At 42.8% G+C, this 16,982-nt stretch overlaps 1 protein-coding gene across 5 annotated transcripts in view; it reads left to right on the top strand.

Annotated features, from left to right (window-relative positions):
- The window catches only part of NPAS2 (neuronal PAS domain protein 2), a 241,842-nt gene that overhangs the window by 140,641 nt on the left and 84,219 nt on the right, over positions 1-16,982 (top strand). The window lies entirely within an intron of this gene.

Here is a 16,982-nt window from a genome sequence, read left to right as displayed (position 1 = left end):
AGATACAGTAATTCAAAGCAATCAGTTTCAGTTTAATGTAGTTGGTGATAATTTCACATTGGTTTCTGATTGGTTACTGAATTTGCTGTTTAAGCAGGAAAAGTTTATCTTTAAGGTGGAAAGTTTTTCTGATAAAAAAAATTGTCAGTCTGTGTTCCAAGCATACTTCTTTTGTAACCAAAAATTGAAACATTTGGTAAACAGATCACATGACCAAATGCCTAAGATTTTGGTTATAGCAGCAACATTGGATGGAGCCTGAAACCGCAAGACTGTTGCCATTTAAGAATTTCTTTATGGCTTATGCATTATGTTGCTTTATCTAATTCCCTTTTTGATATTAAAATTATCAGTGTTCATTAGGGTACCTCTCAGACATGAGCAATAACTAAGCACTCTTGGTCTATTTGTGATTTGTATAGCTTTAGAAGATCTTGTGGAGTTACCTGTGTGGTTGAAACTCACATAGTTACCTTTTTTCCTCCTAATTTTCATGTTTATTTTTTTTACTCTTTAGCAGTGTTTTAAGTTTATAACAGACAAAATCAGAACGGTATAGTTAGAAAATTACCTAAATATAACCTAAATATAATTTTTTAAACAATAACTTTAATGGTTTAGCAATATGCAGTTAATTTAAAGCTGATCCAGTGCTGGGACAAGGTCATCCAATGCCCAGGGTTAAGCTGCCCAAACTCCGCTCCCTCCCCTCTATAATTTGGGTAGAGGGTGTGGTGGAGTTAAGAGCAGTGTACATAGCATGCTGCAATTAAAAATATGCAACATAGGAGTTTAATAGCAGTACACATTCTATCCTGCAGCAAATTGTGGGGCTAATAGTGATATAGAAAGAAATGGAAATGGAAATATGCCCCTGTTGGTGGTGTCACTTGAAGGAAGAAGTGCCCCTGCATCTGCGGTGACACTAAAAGGAAACAATGTCCCTGTGGCATGTGTTGTCACTGGAGGGGGAAAAATGCCCTTGCGTTTGTGGTGTAATTGGAAGAAAAAAATGCTCCTGCATTGGTGGTGTCACTGGAAAGAAAAAAATACCCCTGCATCAGTGGTGTGATTGAAAGGAAAAATGCCCATGCGTCCACAGTATAACTAGAAAGAATAAATGCCACTGTGCTGGTGGTGTCATTAAAGGAAAAATATTCATGTGTCAGTGAAGTCACTGAAGAGTACCTCTTGCTTCTGCTTTGGTGGTTTCACTAGAAGGAGAAGGCCCCTACTTCTGTGTTCTCACTGGAAGGAAAAACCATCCCTGCATTTGTGGTGTCACTGGAAGGAAAAATGACCCTGTATTAGTGGTGTCGATCTGTGGAGGACTGATTTGACGTTCGTATGAATGGTGGGAGGGGAGCTGGGAGGGTGGGTGTTCAGTAGGATGCATTTAACAAAGGATTAGTTAATGCTTTTCAGAGGGTGTTTCATGGGCAGGGAGGAGGTGTTCTGTTGCCTCCTTAGTTTTTGTTTTAACCCAAAAACGCTGCAAACATGCTGTAAAAACACTGCAAAAACGCTGCTCAAAAACGTCGCAAGCACCACAAAAAACACTGCAGAAATGCTCAAAAGCAACACGCATAGATGTGAATCGAGCCTAAGAGAGAGAGGGAAACTCTGGGGCTAACTTGCTTCCTTCACCCTCTGTGTACTTACACTTTAGACATCCTCAGCAGGGCACCTGCCTGGGAATGAAGCAGCTTTGTCTTTTTCACCTCTTTTGGGTATGGCAAGGGGAGATAGGAAGAAGGGCAATCTGCCCTCACTCTCAGGCAGGCACCCATGTTGAGAAAAAGGTGTATGTGTTCTCAGCACAAGCGCCGCCTGGCCTACTTTCTCACTCACATTACAGTGCTATTGGAGAAAGGAGATACTAGAATCCTGCCATTGGAGGAAAGAGTGGAGAATTCACCTCCCAGCAGCTATCGCAGCCTCTGCTGTGTGCTCCACTCTCAATGACAGGAGTGATGGCAAAAAAAGTTTGAACTTCAAATCTGCATAATTATTCTGGGTCAGCCGCTCAGATGGTATTGAAGCCAGGAGGTTGGCATGACAGTCAAGCAACAAGAATGTGCAGAGGGAGAGGGTTTCCCAACTCAAACCGCAATAAATTCATAAAAAATAAAAAACACAGCTGCAATACTTAGGCCAGCCTTACACGATTCAAACTATTAATGGGCAGGCAGTATGTACCAAGTTGCGATTATCACTGTCTCCTCCTGGCAGGGGGGCTTCCCCGCCGGGATGGCCTGGCAGGAGGGGTTCCCACATTAACACTGTCTGTTTTGATGGGGGAATCAAAAAGGAAAGAAATTTACTTAACTTAACCATGTATGGCCGGCCTTACTCTATATCCAGCACTATGGGTGGTGGCCGCTGTTGTGAGGGTATTGTGAGCTGCGAGGAGGAGCTCTGACAGAGTGAATTGAGATGTTTGCACATCCTGCCAATCAAGTGATGCACGCAAGGATGGGCAGGAAAGATAGGGAATCTCTCCATGCAAGTTACACAGTTAAATAATTGGTAGGGTTGAATAAGGACACCTGTCTTTCCAGTTCTATGTGTGTGTGTGTAATTACATTGCTGCCAATTCCCATATCCCTGTATGTTCTGTTTGCTGAGAAACACATCTAAAAAATGTTTTCATTTATCTACACTCCACCCTGACACTACTAACTGTGGAAGGGAGTTTCTAATCTTTACCACTCTAACAGGGAAGAATCCCTTACAGAGTTTATGATTGAACTGCTAATCCAACTTCATTGTGTGACCGCATGTCTTCTTTTTTAAAGATCTTAGGGTATTTTTTCTTTCACAAGCGGCCTTTCAGTTTTTAAGATCCTCCGTTTGGATAACTATGGAGACCTTGCTCTCTGGACGGGCTCCTCTTACATTGGATCGCTGGAGGATTAATCAACTATCACACTTTCTTGGCTCATTGCCCAAACCGGCCCTTTTTGCTCGAAAGCTGCACTCCTTTGAGGAACTATGCTTGGGAGAGGAACTGATCCAGGGGTCATTATCAACATCTTCCAAATCTTTGCTAGAGCTTCATGCAACTGAAGACCCCCCAATCTTAGCAAAATAGGAGAGATATTTGCAAGTCACCTTCACTGAACCCCAAAAGGAACCCATACTTTTTTTTGTGCAGAAATCCTCTTTATGTAGTAAATACTAGGAAACCACGTATAAAATAGTGATACGCTGGTATAGAACCCAATAGGTTCTGGCTAAGCTATTCCCCCAACAAACAGACTGCTGTTGGAGCTGTGGCTTACATGCGGGCACACTCTTACATATTTTTTGGGACTGCCCTGCACTCAAACCGCAACCGGTGCTCAAGCTCATACATAGATTCACAGATATTTCCCTACAAGATAATGCAGCCGCGGTCCTACTTAACCGTACCTCTTTATCAAGGAAACGCTATCATACATCCCTTCTCAAACATCTCATTAACGCTGCACGGGTATGCAGTCCACGCCTATGGAAGGGGCAGTGGCCCAATGACTTGCAAGAGTGAGGGACATTGAGCAAATGGAAGATCTGATGTCTGCTTTACGGGATAAGTCAGAGGATCATAAGTACAGATGGTTTTATTGGGACCTCTTCTGCTTCTCTGACAAATTCTTCCAATACACACGATTAAGATCCATTGCCAGAGGTTTCCACTGCTGCTTAGTGCTGTTGACCTTGGCTCCCTGGGGGTGACATCCCCACCCTCCTCCCCAAACCTCACCCCAGTTCTTCCCCCACCCCCGTTTTTTTTTCTCCTCCTCCCACTTCTCATGCTTCATCTGTTTCTTCTCCAATTCTTCTTTTATAAAACAAAAGTGGTCTGCACAGACTGCACAGTGTTATTTTCTCTGCGTTAGACTTCAGTTTGTGACAAAGCAGATCTTGTTGGAAAATGGAGGATATCCTCCCTCAAACAGGTCTGCCTTCAATACAACCTAATTAAAGGGTTCCTTTCATTTGTATACTATTGTTCTCTTTTTCTTATTGCATTTTGTATTTGCCTTAGTATATTACAATCCAGCAGGGATTATTGGGTGTGCTTATTGCGCTTAACACCATTCTTATGCAAAGTTGTCTTTGTTTTGTTTTGTGTCACATCTTTAAATTAAAAAAAAAAAAAAAGATCTTTTAGTAAATATTTTCTCAAAATTATGCAGTCTCCATTTAGAGATTTCTTAATTGCAATCAAATCCCCTCTTAAGCGCCTCCTGTCCAGGGAGAATAAGTTTACCTTATACTTCATAACTGATTTTCTCCAGTCCCCTTATAACTTTTGTTGGCCTTTTCTGGACTCTTTCCAGTCCAAGGACATCCTTCCTGAAGATTGGTGACCAAAACTGGATGGCATACTCAAGATGAGTCCAAACCAGAGTTTAGTAAAGTGGTAGAATTTAAGTTTTATCTCCTGAGGAAATACCCTTTTTAATGCAAGATAATAGTCTACTACCCTTGCTTGCTGCAGCTTGGTATTGCATGCTATTGCTGCGTCTGATCTACAAGGACCCCCAGATTGTTTTCCATCCTCGATTCCCTAAACAGGTTCTCCTACTACTGCCATTGCTGACATAATTACAGGGCTGTTCAACAATGACTGCAGCAGGGCACATAACTGGTCACCCTGCTCAAGGAGAGAGTGGCAGCAGTTGGTTTTATTAAGTGGATACTGGAGAAAGTGAGAGGAAACGGAAACTGGAAAAAGTGAGAGGAAGTGGATACTGGAGAAAGTGAGCAGGTACAAGCTTGCAAGAGATCTATTGAGTGACTGCTGAACAAACTGAAAAGGGTACACTGTTACACTACATCACCGGCGCATGTGCACTGAAGGGATGGCATATTATGGCATATTATGACATTATCCTGCAGTGGCCAGATGTTTTTTTTTTTTTTTTTTTTTTATGGTGGTTTACTATGGATTTAAATTAAATCTATACCTGTAATGTAAATTCTCACTTCTCCTGCTGGGGTCTGGGTGCTGAATTCTGTGGAGAAACTGACACTGCATTCAGAGCCGATCACTTGCATATGATTGCTGTACTCCCATTACATATGGGTAGCCAAGATTAGCTGTGGGAACCGGCAGCTCCCACTGCTTTCAATAGGATGCTTCCTGTAGCTAATCAAGGGAACCGCCACTGGGGTCCTCACATGTAACTGGAGTGTGAATTCACTCTTGGGGGTTAATTTATCAAAACTGGAGAGTGCAAAATCTGGTGCAGCTCTGCATTGAAACCAAATAGCTTCCAGTTTTTCTGTTTGTCAAAGCTTAATTCAACAATCTGTTAGAAGCTGATTGGCCACCATGCAGAGCTGCACCAGATTTTGCCCTATCCAGCTTTAGTAAATCAACCACTTAGGGCTCTTTCACACGGACACGGGTGGACCGATCGGACCCTCCAGTCTCCTCCATTGAGCAAAGAGTGTCAACGGACATCTGTCCGTTGACACCAGCCACCACCCAGTCCAATCCAATCCTGTCTGTCTGGTGGATTGGATGGTAGTTGGGAGTAAACAGACAGGCAGTCTGTTTCCACTCGACCGCCCTTCACCTCCCTGGCGATATTCCCGAGTCTGGCTCGGGCTGGAATTTCAGAAACAAAAGCAGTAACCCCGAGTCAGACTTGGGATCACATCGCAGGATCCAGGAAGAGCTTACTTACCTTATCCCCTGGATCCTGTGATGTCTCCCCGCAGTGTGAGCGTCTCGTCCTCTGCTCGATTCATCACAGAGCCGAGCTCCGTTCCCTGCGAGCATTGTGACGCACGGGGACGGAGAACGGCGCCAAATTCAAAAAGTGAAACACACACAATACATACAGTACACTGTAATCTTACAGATTACATTACTGTATGAAATTATTTCACATCCCTTTTGTCCCTAGTGGTTTCTCCAATGCCCTGCATGCAGTTTTATATTATAAAAACTGTTCTTTCTGCCTGGAAACTGGAGATTGTCCTTAGCAACCAAAACCGTCTCTTTACATCAAAAGTGGTTTGAGACCAGCTAGAAAACAGCAATAATAAATTAGAATCACTCGCAGAATTGACCGCTAGTGATTTGTGGGCAGATCCGTCATCAAACACTGAAAAGTAATGACAGCGACAATTCTGCAGCTGAGCAAATTTCAGTGTTTTTGATTTGATTACATAATTGAATAATTTTTATTATTATTATATTATTGTTTGGTTTAATTATTTAAAGTTATTTATTATATTATAATTTATGATTTCGTGTTTCAAACTTTATCATACCCGAGATGTCTACTAGACTCTGGTTTGGACAGATTTAAGTGAGTTATTCCTAAGAATTATAGGCCTACAATATAAAACGCCAAATTTCCATGCATATAAATAATTGTACCGCTTTCAGCATCAAAAATATGAAATAATCATACCGCCAGGGAGGTTAATGTTTTAGCAAAACTGTACTCCTACAAAAGCTTATGGCTCAAAAACAATGATAAAAGCCGAATAGCCGCATTTTTTCACGGTTTTCAGCGTTTTTAAGGTTTTATCAGAGTTAGAGCATTTTGCAGCTGAAAAATGCCCCTACCAAAAAACTCTGCTAACAGCTTATGTGTGCTTGGAACATGCTGGGGTGTTTACTGACTGCAGAAAAAAAACGCCTGAAGCAGCAGTTGTAAAAACATCCAGAGTGCATGAGGCCTTCTATTCCCTGACAGCTGTTACACAGTGTATTCATCTTAAAGTGCAAATACACTGAGAGATGCTGCCACACAATACAGCTTATAGCATCAGGGATTAAATGTATGACTTGCTAGAGAAGAAAAATGTTTGCACTAGTTCCTCTTTTAAGTAGGTGATTAATAGATCGCATAAAATCCAATAAATAATAGATGTACGTGTTGTGTAATTGAAAGATTTAGGTTGATTTACTAAAGGAATAGAGACTGATTACAGTATTGTTCATTTTCTAAGTAACAGCACAGTTATAAATGACTGTACTGAACACATAGGGTTAAGCTGCGTTCAATTCAGTCAATCAGCCATGTGCTAGCCAAAATGAAAAAAAAAAAAAAATGTTTTTTAAATTTTGCAAACTTTACCCCTAAAGTTAAAGCGGAGTTCCGCCCCCAAAAAAAATATAAAATAAAAGTCAGCAGCTACAAATACTGCAGCTGCTGACTTATAAAATAAGGACACTTACCTGTAGTACTTACCTTACCTCACCCAAAGCCGACCCGTCCCTCGGCTCCCGGGTGCAGCTGTCGGCATCTTCAGTAAGAGAATCAGGAAGTGAAGCCTTACGGCTTCACAGCCTGGTTCCCTACTGTGCATGCACGTCCAGACTGGTCCAGACAGTCTGCGCGTCCTGACTGGTCCCTGCTGTCTTCTGGGACCTGTGTGTCTCCTAGAAGACAGCGGGAGGGGGGGTGGGGGTGGAGGAGGGGCCGGGCATGGCGTAGATTGCTGGAGATTCTGCGGCGATCTATCGCTGGAAGTGGGAGCAAATACCTGTATTAGACAGGTAGCTGCTTCCCCCTAAAAGGTGCCAAATGTGACACCGGAGGGGGGGAGGAACCAGATAAGCGGAAGTTCCATTTTTGGGTGGAACTTCGTTTTAAAGCTGAACCCTGGGAAAACTAAAAATCTCTCTTGCAGTTGGGCTGCTCCTGTACTGTAAGGATTAAGTGCTCATTTATGTCAAGGAGACCAGGTAAAGCAGTTTTACTTGCCTTATCCTCTGCTCACACAGGCTCCTCCATGCTTTTAGTTTTGGACAGAGTGGAGAGGGCCTGCAACACCTGTCAAGTTTTTATTGCTGTCTTTGCACTCATTAGTAATCATGCACATGGAGGCATTTGGCCATGCTTTGTGTATTTGTGGTGTCTGGGATGTCCATAGACATAATTAGGTGATGTTATGCAAAGAGTGTGCATAGCTGTGTAAGCTGCCCTTACCTATTCATGTCTAAAGAGAGCTGTATGCAACTCCAGGACATCCCGAGCACCAGGAACATGCAGGGTCTTTATTCTGTATGAGCAATTGCACCCATGTGCATAAAGCCTTAGGGAGATTCATGCTCTCTGTTTGTCCTGTTTACTGCTGTCACCAGTAGTGAAAGTGAAAAAAATCTAACTTTTTTTCTAATTTTGGGTTGTCACTAGAACCGGTATAGAGGTGAAATCTTCCAGTGGGGACAGGAAAGGAAGGAAAATCCACTGTCCAAAAAGAAAAAAATGCAATGCCTTTAGTTCTAATTTAAATGTTATGGTGATTAGATTTGTAATATACACTGTGCATCTAAGCATTGCTGTGGGCTTTAGTGGTCCAGTACTGCATGGGGATGTGTTATATGCTTGGCCCTGTCATGGAGAGCACTTAGCAATGCTATGTTTAAATAGCAATGCTATTATTCATATGGTAGCATAATACTAGATAGTTTTCTTATCCTGGTAAACAAAACTGTTGGTTAGAGAAATAGAAGTATAGATTTGATGAATAGCAGCACACAGAGTACATTTATAATGAAAAGTTTTTCGTATACAAACTTTTTATTTAGAAAAATATGGTGGTACAAGAGAATACAAGAGAATATTGCATATCAAATATATAGTACGTGATACATTGTAAACTTGTAGAACAGTATTGTCAATGAAGAGAAAACGAAAATGGAAATGATTTTTTACTAGACCATTTCATAAAAGAAATAGACTTTTGATATCATGTTGTTTAGGCTGTGAAATAATTGGAGGAGGTATATTATTAAGTCATAAAGTGATCTATTATTTTAATAGCTAACTTGTATCTTATAATCTTAACCACTTAGGGACCGAGCCTCTTTTTCAGATTTGCTGTTTACAAGTTAAAATAATGTTTTTTTTTTGCTAGAAAATTACCTAGAACCCCCAAACATTATATATTGTTTTTTTCTAATACCCTGGAAAATAAAATGGCAGTCGTTGCAATACTTTGTCACACCGTATTTGCACAGCAGTCTTACAAGCGCACTTTTTTTGGAAAAAATACACTTTTTTTAAATTGAAAAATAAGACAATAGGAAAGTTAGCCCAATTTTTTTAGATCGTGAAAGATAATGTTACACCAAGTAAATTGATACCCAACATGTCACGCTTCAAAATTGGGCTTGTGGAATTCCTCTTCAAAATGCCAACGTATATTGTCGTGAGCCGGTCCGATAGTGGTTAAAAATAAAAACTTGACATATGAACTTAATTGTCTATGGATTGAAATAATATTTGAGAATGTTCAAACCAGGGATCCCATTTTTTACTATAGAATTTAATAGAGTTATACAATGTATGGAACATTTTTTCTATAAGACCGATTGTTTAATCTCGTCTTCAGATGGTTAATAGGAAATAGAGGGGATTTCCAATTGAGGATAAACATGAAATACTGGCAAGTGCATGTGCTCTGCAATACATTTGTATTTCCTTGTTAAACCAGATTTCTTGTTCATACATCACGGGACACAGAGGCTTGGTAATTACTTAGTGGGTTAGATAGTTAGATAGTACCTTCAGGTGATTGGACACTGGTAACCCTAATTACAAGGTGAGTACCTCAGTTTTTTTCGCCAGTGTCTAAAGTGGTTGGTCACATTGAAGATGTGCTAAGAAGAAAGCTCTGTTTGATGGTCTCTGCAAGGACTTAGGAGCTATACAACCGGATCCATACCTCAGGCCAATACTAAACACCTAAGATAGATGGTACCCGGGCCTCGTGATAAGAAGAAATGGGGTTTTGCCTGTAATGTCTCTCCTTGGAGGTCTGGGCTCTGGGATCCAGGCTTTGGTGTACTAATATAACAGTGGCAAGAATAGTTTCTGGCAGAGTCTTCTACAGGTCCAGGGAAGAGGATCCTGTGAGTAGGAACCCAGAACCCTGAAGGTTGGCACAACGCTATCTGCCGTGATGGGTGAAGGCTGGAATCTGTCTGTTCTCAGCAGTTCCTGCGGCGGGGATAATGTAAGTGAAGACAATCCTAAAGTTTACACATTATGGATTATCTTCTGTGAGTAGTTGTATGTCTTACTTGGTTTCCGCTATTATAGGGAGTAAGAGATACCTGGTGTATACTTACATGCCTTCCAGATTACACGCTCAGTGAAGCTGGTCTGTGAAGCCGCTCACCTCCCCCACTGTAGGCTCTGCCACATAAACTGAAAGGGGGAGGATCCCACGCAGTCCTCAAGGGGTCTCCTTTCACCCCCCTCGCCATGGCCACCGCCATGATGGTCCTACGCATGCTCGCAGGGGGCATGCTTTTACAGCAGGGTCGGCCGAGAAGGAGGGGAAGTGGTTGCAGCGCCGTGCACGTGTGGCATGCATGGAGCGCCAGTGCGCAGGCGCAAAGCGGCCATTTTTAAAGCCCAAGGTGCCAGAGTTCCTGTAAGCGGTGGGACACAGAGCGGTGGGCAGTAAGCATCTCGGTGGATTGGATCCTGGCAAACCTAAGACACCTAGCCGGCATCAGGTTGTGCAGTTTGTAGCTAATATTTATATTGTAAGACTATAGCTCAACAGTGATTGCACTTTACACTAGTACCTCTGCTTTGCAGCTTAGGACTATGTCTCCTCATAAGAGGGCTTCAGGGGGAGGTAAAAGAGGCACCAGGAAATACAATGCCACGGCTGTGGCTTACATCAATCACCAAGGAGGCACCAGGAACCTGGATGACCAAAAGGAGATGAATCACATTTTTTTCTGGGCAGAAAGGCATATTCCTTGCCTGTCTGTGGTCTTTATTCCAGGGGTAGAAAATTGGCAGGCGGATTTTCTAAGCCGCCAGCAGCTGTGTCCAGAAAAAAAAAGGTCTCTACACCCCAACATATTTCAGACCATAATTGGGGTACCCCTGATGTAGACCTGTTTGCGTCCAGGTTCAACAAAAACTGGACAGCTTTGTGTCAAGAACAAAGGATCTGTTAGCACAAGGGTCAGATGCCTTAACGATTCCATGGGATCGTACTCCCTGATCTATGTCTTTCCTTCAATTCCGCTTCTTCCGCGGTCCCTTCGGAGGGTCAAAAGGGAAGCAGAGTTGGTCTTTCTGGTGGCCCTGACTTGGCCCAGACGACCTTGGTATGCAGAGATCGTAAAGATGGCAGTGGGAAGACCTTGGATTCTTCCGCTGTGTCCAGATCTACTCTCACAAGGTCCAATATTCCATCCTGCCTTATGAAGTCTGAATTTGACAGTTTGGCTGCTGAGACCCACATTCTGAAAAAACGCGGGCTCTCGGAATCCGTCCTTTTCACTCTGGTTAATGCTAGGAGGCCGGGCCTCCAGGCTCATCTACTACAGAAGCTGGAAGGCATATGTTTCCTGGTGTGAAGCCAGGAGGTGACATCCTAGAAAGTATGTCATTAGCAGGATTCTTGCTTTTCTTCAATTAGGCATTGAAATCAGGCTGGCTTTGAGCACTATCAAGGTCCAGATCTCAGCCTTATCCGTATTCTTTAAAGGCCACTTGCCTCACATTTGCTGGTCCGGGCCTTTTTTCAGGGGCACTGGGCTTGAATCCTCCAGTCAAACCTCCTGTGTGCCCATGGGATCTGCATTTGGTTTTGTCCGTTTTGCAAGAACAACCCTTTGAACCATTGCACCATACTTCTTTAGTTCTTCTGACAAAGAAACTGGTCTTTTTGGTAGCCATTTCCTCAGCTAGAAGGGTATCAGAATTAGCAGCTCTTTCTTGTAAAGAGCCATATTTGATTATTCACAAAGACAGGGTGGTGTTGCGTCCTCACCCGACTATTTTAACCAAGGTGGTCTCAGGATTCCATCTGAATCAAGATGTGGTCCTACCATCCTTTTTTCCAGATCTGCAGTCCGCGGAAGAGGAGTTGTTACACTCTCTAGATGTTGTAAGAGCAATCAGTATCTATCTGCAGGCAACCGCTCAGATACGAAAGACTGATTGTTTGTTTTGCCAGAAGGCCCCAGAAAGGGCTAGGCAGCGTCGAAATCCACTATTTCTAGATGGATTCGGCAAGTTATTATTCTATGGTATAAAGAAGAAGATTCCTCCTTTTCAGTTTAAGGCACACTCAACTAGAGCGGTTAGTGCTTCATAGGCAGTGCATCACCAGGCCTCCATGGCTCAGATCTGCAAGGCTGCAACTTGGTCTTCAGTCCATACATTCACTAGATTCTATCAGGTGGATGTAAGAGGGCATGAGGATGCCGCCTTTGGGCGCAGTGTGCTGCAGGCAGCAGTATAGATCCTCTTGTCCGTTGGCAGTCTATGTATTTTTTGATCTGTGTCTCCTTCCCCTCAATTTGGGCATTGCTTTAGGACATCCCACTAAGTAATTACCAAGCCTCTGTGTCCCGTGATGTATGAACAAGAAAATAGGATTTTTAAATACAGCTTACCTGTAAAATGCTTTTCTTGGGAATACATCACGGGACAAACTGAGGTACTCTCCATATGGGAGGGGTTATATAGGGGAGGAACTCACCTTGTAATTAGAGCTGCACAATTCTGGCTAAAATGAGAATCACAATTTTTTTGCTTAGAAGATAGATTCTCGCAGCGTAAGATCATCTTTCACATTAAAACAAAAAAATTGGGCTGACTTTACTGTTTCGTTTTTTTTCCAAGTAATTTTCTGGCAAAAAAAATTGATTTTAACTTAAGAAAGAAGTGTCATAAAAAGATTTAGACTTTAAGTGGTTAAACTTCCTGCATTTACAGTTGTTGAAAACTTGGCAGAGTGTCCAGATATAGTTCTATCCCTTTGATCTAAGAAGGAAGCTTGGTTACAATGTTACAATGTTTCAAGTTAAAGACTTGGCAGGCTGCCCCATGCTTTCTTGTGACAGCTGAGTGAACAGATAAAGTCTCCCCACTTGTTTATATGAAAGAATCGGCAAAATCTGCAGGAGAGATCGTCAGAGGGGGTGAATCGAGATCACGATTTTTTAACGATTAATTGTGCAGCTCTACTTGTAATTAGGGTTACCAGTGTCCAATCACCTGAAGGTACTATCTAACCCACTAAGTAATTACCAAGCCTCTGTGTCCCGTGATGTATTCCCAAGAAAAGGATTTTACAGGTAAGCTGTATTAAAAATCCTATTTTTTTTTTTGCTCTACTGTGTGAGCATTTGTCTATGGTTTGTTGTAGATCTAAATATTGTCAGCTTTTTGTCAAAGATATTTAGAAGATAGATTCTCGCAGCGTAACATCATCTTTCACATTAAAACAAAAAAGAAAGCATATTTCACTGTATGTGTCATTAGGTACTATATGTAATTGTAAGTAATGACTTGAGTGACATACAGTATTTCACAAAAGTGAGTACACCCCTAACATTTTTGTAAATATTTTATTATATCTTTTTATGTGACAACACTGAAGAAACAACACTTTGCTACAATGTAAATTAGTGAGTGAGTGTACAGCTTGTATAACAGTGTAAAAACGCAGTAAAAACGCACATGCAAAAACGCATTCCAAAACTGATCTGGAGTGCATTTTTGTGTTGTGAACTGGCCCTCAGGTTAAGAAAAAAGAGGGGGGGGGGGGGAAATGCACTGGACTGCATCAAAAACACGTCCAAAAAGTGCATGCAGAAAAGCATCTGGAACGCATCCGAACTGCGTTTCTATGGTGTGAACTGGCCCTTAGACATTAATGAAATGATGGGCCTTTAACGACTTGCCCACCAGCCACCGTCGTTATACGGTGGGAAGTTGGCTCCACTGCGCGAACTGTCGCTGTACGGCGGGCTCTTCAAGGGGCATAGGGGGCATGCGCGCACTTTCGCGACGCCGGAGCCGATGCGCGTGGCGGTTGGCCTCGATGTCCATCGGCCACACGCGATCGCTCCTCAGAGAGCCAGAATGGGGTTCTGTCAATGTAAACAGACCGATCCCCGTTCTGTCAGGGAAGTAGGATGAGATCTGCTGTTCCTAGTGATCAGGAACAGCCATCTCTCTCTACTATCTATCACTACACTACCCCACAGTTAGAAACACCTCCTTAGAGAACACTTAACCCCTTGATGGCCCCTAGTGTTAACCCCTTCCCTGCCAGTGACATTTATACAGTAATCAGTAACTTTTTTTTTTAGCTCTGATTGCTGTATAAATGTCAATGGTCCCAAAAAGTGTCAAAAGTGTCCGATCTGTCCGCTGCAATGTTGCAGTCCCGCTAAAAATCGCTAATCACCGCCATTACTAGTAAAAAAAAAAAAAATTAATAATTAAAATGTCATAAATAAATCCCCTATTTTGTAGATGCTATACATTTTGCGCAAACCAATCAATATATGCTTATTGCAATTTTTTTTTACCAAAAATATGAAGAAGAATACACATTGGCCTAAACTGATGAAGACATTTTTTTAAATTTTTTTTTGGATATTTATTATAGCAAAATTAAAAAATATTGTTTTTTTTTTCAAAATTGTCGCTATATTTTTGTTTATAGTGCAATAAAAAAAGAAAACACAGAGATGATCCAATACCACCAAAAGAAAGCTCTATTTGTGAGGAAAAAAAGGACATCAATTTTGTTTGGGTACAGCGGCACACGACCGCGCAATTGTCAGTTAAAGCGACGCAGTGCCATATTGCAAAAAATGGCCTGGTCATTAAGGGGGCAAATCTTCTGGTCCTTAAGTGGTTAATGAGTGAGCTGTCCCCTCTGTCTGATCCCAGTCAATATCTGGATAATTGAAGTCCCCCATTATGATGACGTTTTCCTGTCTCGCTGCCGTTTCCAACTGTGATAGTAGACCCAGCTCTTCCTCCTCCTTTAGGTTGGGGGGCCTATAACCTACCCCCACTATTAATTTCCCACTTTTTCTCTGTGAAGTTCTACCCATACTGATTCCACCTCCCTCTTATCCCATTGACAATGTTGCTCCTCTCTGCCACCCTTACATAATTTTTTACATATAGACACACCCCTCCCCCTCTTCAAGCTTCCCTGCCGTTCCGATACAAGGAATACCCCGGGATATTCGCCAACCAATCATGTATCCCTGGTGGTCTAGGGTGGCATACTTGGTGGTCCTGTGTGGTGGCCATCCCTGGTGGTCCTGGGCGGGCATCCGCGGGGGGCTGCGCTGATAAACAATCAGCACAGAACCCCTTGTCAGGAGAACCGCCGATCGCTCCCCTCTACTCGCGTCTCTAAGACGCGAGTGAGGAAAAGCCGATAAACGGCTCTTCCTGTTTACATCGTGATCAGCCATGATTGGACACCACTGATCATGTGGTAAAGAGCCTCCATCAGAGGCTCTTTACCGAGATCGGTGTGTCAGACTGACACGCTGCACCACCAATCGCCGAGATGCACGCTCCTACGGGCGCACGCCGGCAGTTATCCTGAAAGATGTCATATGACGTCCAGTCAAGATAACTGAATCACCGCCTGGCCTTCATTTTGCTATAGGCCGGGCGGGAAGTGGATATTTTAAAAATGTTTTACAATTTAATTTTTTACAATTTTTTAAATTATTTTTTACAACTCTTTTCTTTAATTATTTTTTACAATTTTTTTTTTTTAATTTTTTTTTACAATGATGTATTTTTTTTTGGGGGGGAGAGGGGAGTGGACGGTGTCAGTGTGTTTTTTATGTTTTTTTTTGTATTATTTTTACAATTTAACCTTTTCAGTTTTTATTTATTACAATTTTTTTTTATTATTATTATTTTTTAGCCCTGTTGGGGTTGGGTTTGCTGAGATATCAGGGGTCTTAACAGACCCCTGACATCTCCCTTTTGAGACAGGGAAAGGGACTGAGGACACAGAGTGATCACTGACACTGTGCATTCGGAAAAGGAAGGAGCCGGTAAATTACATATTTACCGGCTCCCTTATCTGCTCTCCATCCTGACAGATCGAGGACAGAGGGGACCAAGGAGCACGGAAGGGGACCAGAGCATGGAGGGGGACCAGAGCACGGGGGGGGGACCAGGGCACGGAGTGTGACCAGAACATGGTGGGGGACTCGAGGAGGTGATAGGGGGCTATCAGGGATGATCGGGGCGGCGCTGGGGGGGAGTTACAATGACCAATCTCCCGGTATACATTTCAATAAAGCAGCTAAAATCCGCGGGGGGGGGAGGAGGAGAACCCTGACTGTCCAGGTATCGGATTAAGCATCGGAGCATTTGTCCGAGGACAAGTCCTCGGACAAATACTTGGTATCGGCACTGATACCGATACTAGTATCGGTATCGGTGCAACCCTACAAACTGCAAATACTTTTTACTATGTAGAGCCCAAATATCAGCACAGTTTGAAAACTGACTGCTTGCATCCTCAAAAGTAATAATTAAAACACTTAGAGGTTGATTTACTAAAACTGGAGAGTGCAAAATCTGGTGCAGCTCTGCATAGAAACCAGTCAGCTTCCAGGTTTTTTGTCAATGTTTAAAGGGGTTGTAAACCCCCGAGGTTTTACACCTTAATGTATATGCATTAAGGTGAAAAACCTTCTGTAGTGCAGCAGCCCCCCCGAACCCCCCTTTTACATACCTGAACCTGATTTTTCGAGGAGAACGAGCCCAGCAGCTCCAGACGCTCTCGGGTCCTCATTGGATAGATTGATAGCAGCAACAGCCATTGGCTCCCACTGCTGTCAATCAAATCCAGTGACACGGGAGTCCGGGGCGGGACCGAGTCCTGCTGTCTGTGTCAATGGACGCAGCAGCAGGACTCGGGAGTGTGCTCGCACTAGTGCCCCGTTGGAATGAGGGTCTCCAAGGGGCACTTGATGCGGGAATGGTGCCAGGAGCGCCGTTTGGGGACCCCAGACGGGGAGGATCGGACCACTCTGTGCAAAACCCTTGCAGAGGAGGTAAGTATAGCACGTTTGTTATTTAACCACTTAAGGACCGAGCCTCTTTTTGAGATCCATTGTTTACAAGTTAAAATAATTTTTTTTTTTTGCTATATATTTTTTCAGACACCCTAGAGAATAAAATGGCGGTCGTTGCAATACTTTATGT

Source organism: Aquarana catesbeiana, linkage group LG02 (genome assembly GCF_042186555.1).
Source record: "Aquarana catesbeiana isolate 2022-GZ linkage group LG02, ASM4218655v1, whole genome shotgun sequence".
NCBI lineage: Eukaryota > Metazoa > Chordata > Amphibia > Anura > Ranidae > Aquarana > Aquarana catesbeiana.
Note: the sequence above shows the minus strand (reverse complement) of the source record. Positions and strands in the feature narration are given on the sequence as shown.